Source organism: Lissotriton vulgaris, chromosome 8 (genome assembly GCF_964263255.1).
Source record: "Lissotriton vulgaris chromosome 8, aLisVul1.2, whole genome shotgun sequence".
Taxonomy (NCBI): domain Eukaryota; kingdom Metazoa; phylum Chordata; class Amphibia; order Caudata; family Salamandridae; genus Lissotriton; species Lissotriton vulgaris.
This window is the reverse complement of record NC_141696.1, coordinates 1,531,790,697-1,531,795,696: the sequence shown is the minus strand read 5'-3', so window position 1 is coordinate 1,531,795,696 and position 5,000 is coordinate 1,531,790,697.

The window sequence follows — 5,000 nt, the reverse complement described above, 5'->3', positions numbered from 1 at the left end:
CGGGGCTCCCTCCTCCGACCCGCGGCGTGGGGAAGAGCCCGGGACGGGCTCCATGGGTCCCGGGCCCTGCAACCCCGGAGCCCTGCTGCCCTGGAGCCCTGCAGCCCCCGAGCCCTGGAGCCCAGCAGCCCCGGAGCCCTGCAGCCCCCAAGCCCTGGAGCCCAGCAGCCCCGGAGCCCTGCAGCCCCGGAGCCCCGGAGCCCCGGAGCCCTGCAGCCGTCGAGCCCTGCAGCCCCCGAGCCCCCGAGCCCTACAGGCCCGGGGCAGGCAGATTGGGCGTCATTTCGGTCCCGGCCATCTGGTCTCCAGGATCGCCTCGGCCATCTGGTCTCCCGCAATGCTTTCCTATGGGTGCGACCAGATGGCCGGCCTTCCCTGGAAGTCCCGATGGAGTGCCATTCGCCTCCCGGACCCCAGCAAGGGCTCCAGGAGGTCGGGCACATTTGCGCCCTGGGTCCCCTCTGTCACCTTGTGTGCTCAGATTACAAGAAATGGGGGTAATTTTCCTCCGGATTGGTAGGGACAAGGTATTCTGGGACCCCCCTTGGCCTAGCGGTCCTCCGCCGGCAGCTGGACATGCCAGGATGCCGCCCCAGCCCCGGATCCGTCCCTGGGCCTGCCGCGTGGCAGGAAGCCCTGGATGGGGTCCGGGGGGCCCCGGCCGGGCCCCGGGTTGGGTGCTACGGCCCTGGGCCCTGTCCCTCGGCCTGCCACACTGCCAAAGGCCTGAGACAGGGCTCCGCTGTGCCCGGGAAGCCTCCCCTTGCTGGGCTGAGTTCAGGAGCTTCGGCCGGGGCCCCCCGAGGGCCCGGGGAGGGCGGCCTCCCCATCCCGGGCTCTGTCCTTAGTCCTGCTGCGTGGCAGGGTGCCCGGGACGGTGGTCCGGAGGGCCTGGGAAGGCGTCCCCTGCGTCTCCGTGCATCAAAGCCTAGGCTGGGTCCAGGGGCCCGTCCGGGCCCCAGGTCGGGTGCCACGGCCCTGGGCCTCCGGTCCCCACCTTGCCGTTCCCTGGCGCCAGCTCCCTTTTTCGTCGGGGCACAGAGTGGCACCGGCTGGCTTGACTCTCGTGCCCGGCCATCTGTTCTCTGGGATCCCCTCGGCCATCTGGTCTCCGGGATCCCCTCGGGCATCTGGTCTCCCGGATCCCCTCGGCCATCTGGTCTCCAGGATCGCCTCGGCCATCTGGTCTCCCGCAATGCTTTCTTATGGAAGCGACCAGATGGCCGAACTTCCCTGGAAGTCCCGATGAGGTGCCATTTGCCTCCCGGATCCCAGCGAGGGCTCCAGGAGGTCGGGTACCTTCGCGCCTTGGGTCCCCTATGTCACTCGGTGCGCACGGATTCGAAGAAAGAGGGGTAGCCTTCCTCCGGATTACTAGGGACAAGGTATGCCCAGACACTTCTTGCAGTTCTCTGCCCGAGGGGAACGACCAGATGAGATGTGCCTGGGAAAAAACCTCCCTTCTCCAGGAGGCCAACGGCATGGCAAAATACCCGGGAAGGGCTCAACGGGTCCCGGGCAGACCTCCCCCGGGCGTCCGGGGCACCCACCGGGCAGACCTCCCCCGGGGCACCCATCTCCAGGGGGCCAACGGCATGGCAAAGTACCCGGGAAGGGCTCCACGGGTCCCGGGCAGACCTCCCCCAGGCGTCCGGGGCACCCATCTCCAGGAGGCCAACGGCATGCAAAGTACCCGGGAAGGGCTCCACGGGTCCCGGGCAGACCTCCCCCGGGCGTCCGGGGCACCCATCTCCAGGAGGCCAACGGCATGGCAAAGTACCCGGGAAGGGCTTCACGGGTCCCGGGCAGACCTCCCCCAGGTGTCTGGGGCACCCACCGGGCAGACCGCCCCCAGACGCGTCCGGGGTACCCATCTCCAGGAGGCCAACGGCATGGCAAATTACCCGGGAAGGGCTCCACGGGTCCCGGGCAGTCCTCCCCCCCCCGGGCGTACAGATTCGGGCGGATGTGCTTTTACGAACCGGATCGGAATCGGCCCAAATAATAATAATCCACATTTGTAAAGCGCACAGTCACCCGTAAGGGTCGCTGGGGGCCGTCGGGAAGATTAAGCAAGCTATTGCCCAGAGTGAAATGGTGCTGGGCTTTTCTGCCGCCGGCGCCGGGGATCGAACCGTGATCTCCAGATTCCGGAGTCAGCCGCCCTAGCCGCGGCGTCAGCTATTCCCCAGAGTGAAAAGGTGCTGGGCTTTTCTGCCGCCGGCGCCGGGGATCGAACCGTGATCTCCAGATTCCGGAGTCAGCCGCCCCAGCCGCGGCGTCAGCTATTTCCCAGAGTCAAATGGTGCTGGGCTTTTCTGCCGCCGGCGCCGGGGATCGAACCGTGATCTCCAGATTCCGGAGTCAGCCGCCCTAGCCGCGGTGTCAGCTTTTTCCCAGAGGGAAATGGTGCTGGGCTTTTCTGCCGCCGGCGCCGGGGATCGAACCGTGATCTCCAGATTTCGGAGTCAGCCGCGGCGTCAGCTATTTCCCAGAGTCACATGGTGCTGGGCTTTTCTGCCGCCGGAGCCGGGGATCGAACCGTGATTCCCCAGATTGGGATATCCCAAAAATCCGGCATGGTAGGTGCTCGCCAGGACCAGGGTTGGAGACCCCTGGGCAGTCAACGCGCAATCTGCTGGGTTCGACTCCGATCCGTGTCAGAAGGTCTGTGTCAGGGGTCTCCAACCCTGGTCCTGGCGAGCACCTCCCAGGCCGGATTTTTGGGATATCCCCATCTGGGGAATCACGGTTCGATCCCCGGCGCCGGCGGCAGATCAGAGTGCCCAGGACGGGGTCCGCGGGTCCCGGGCAGTCCTCCCTTCGGGCGTCCGTGCCTGAGAGCTCCGGTGGTCCACGCCGCGCCTGAGGCCCAGCCGGGGTCCCGGAGCCCTGCCTTGCGTGGGCAGGCAGGCAGGCAGGAGCCCTACCGCGAAGGCTCGGGGTGGGAAGCACTTTCGATCCCAGCCATCTGGTCTCACGCAATGCTTTCCAATGGGGCGACCAGGTGGCCGGGGTTCCCTGGAAGTCCCGATGAGGTGCCATTTGCCTCCCCGATGCCAGCGAGGGCTCCAGGAGGTCGGGTACTTTCGCGCCTTGGGTCCCCTCTGTCACCTCATGTGCACGGATTAAAAGAAAAGAGGGTAATTTTCCTCCGGATTACTAGGGAGAGGGTCAGTCAGACCGCCGTGTGGTCTGGTGATTCTGAATCAGGGGAAGGCAGGACACCCCTCCCAGGCTGGTGAGTGGGACTCCATGATTGGAATAGGCACCGAGGCGAAAATTATCAGTTCCGTGGGATTTTGAGCCCAAGACCCGCCGAGGCGGGGAATCGAACCCTGGTCCCGGGCTAGACCTCTGCATCAGGGTCTGACTCGCTAACCATTGAGCCACACTTCTCCACTGCATGGCCGAGTGCCTGGGACGGGCCTTCACTTTCGCGTCCGCCCTGCAGATGGTCTTTCCTGTCCGTTGCCACCGCGGACGGTCTTTCCCGTCCGCCATCATAATCGGCCCCATCGTCCCTGGCTATGTTAAGGCTATGTTAAGGGTGACCCGTTAAGCCTGGGGTAAATTAGGATGGCGGATGGTCTTTCCCGTCCGCCGCGGACGGAGGCAGGCAGGAAAGGCAGGCAGGAGCCCTACCACGAAGGCTCGGGGTGTGAAGCACTTTCGATCCCGGCCATCTGGTCGCACGGTACCGCTCGGGCATCTGGTCGCACGCAATGCTTTCCGATGGGGGAGACCAGATGGCCAAACTTCCCTGGAAGTCCCGATGAGGTGCCATTTGCCTCCCGGATCCCAGCGAGGGCTCCAGGAGGTCGGGTACTTTTGCGCCTTGGGTCCCCTCTGTCACCTCGAGTGCACGGATTACAAGAAAGGGGGGTAATTTTCCTCCGGATTAGTAGGGAGAGGGTCAGTCAGACCTCCGTGTGGTCTTGCGATTCTGAATCAGGGGAAGGCAGGACCCGGGCATGCCCGCCGGGGCCCCCAGGGGCCCGGGTACGTACCTGCCGCTCAGCCCCCTTGCCGATGGGCCTTTTCCTCCGAGTTTGCTCAGGCAGGCCTCCGCGAGGTCTGGCCATGCTGAGACGGGGCCAGGCAGCACCCGGGCCAGCCCGCCGGGGCCCCCAGGGGCCCGGGAACGCACCTGCCTCTCAGCCCCTTCCCGATGGTTCCTTTTCTCCGAGTTTTTTTCCTACATTCCGACCTCCGATAGGTCCGGTGGTTCTGAATCCGGGGAAGGCAGGACCCGGGCCCGCCCGCCGGGGCCCCCAGGGGCCCGGGTACGCACCTGCCTCTCAGCCCCATCGCCGATGGGCCTTTTCCTCCGAGTTTGCTCAGGCAGGCCTCCGCGAGGTCTGGCCATGCTGAGACAGGGCCAGGTAGCACCCGGGCCCGCCTGCCTGTGCTGGCGGTCCCCTTCCTGGGGACCAGATGGGATGTGCCCCGAACAAAACACCTCCCAGGCATCCGGGGCTCCCTCCTCCGACCCGCGGCGTGGGGAAGAGCCTGGGACGGGCTCCATGGGTCCTGGGACGGGCTCCATGGGTCCCGGGCCCTGCAACCCCAGAGCCCTGCTGCTCTGGAGCCCTGCAGCCCGCGAGCCCTGGAGCCCTGGAGCCCTGGAGCCCTGGAGCCCTGGAGCCCTGGAGCCCTGGAGCCCTGGAGCCCTGGAGCCCTGGAGCCCTGGAGCCCCGGAGCCCCGGAGCCCCGGAGCCCTGCAGCCGTGGAGCCCTGCAGTCCCCGAGCCCTGCAGTCCCATAGCCCAGGGGCCCCGCAGCTCCTGAGCCCTACAGGCCCGGGGCAGACAGATTGGCGTCATTTCGTTCCTGGCCATCTGGTCGCCCCTCTCGCCTCGGCCATCTGGTCGCCCGCGAAGCTTTCCTATGGTGTGACCAGATGGCCGGACTTCCCTGGAAGTCCCGATGGGGTGCCACTCGCCTCCCAGGTCCCAGCGAGGGCTCCAGGAGGTCGGGCACTTTTGCGCCCTGGGTCCC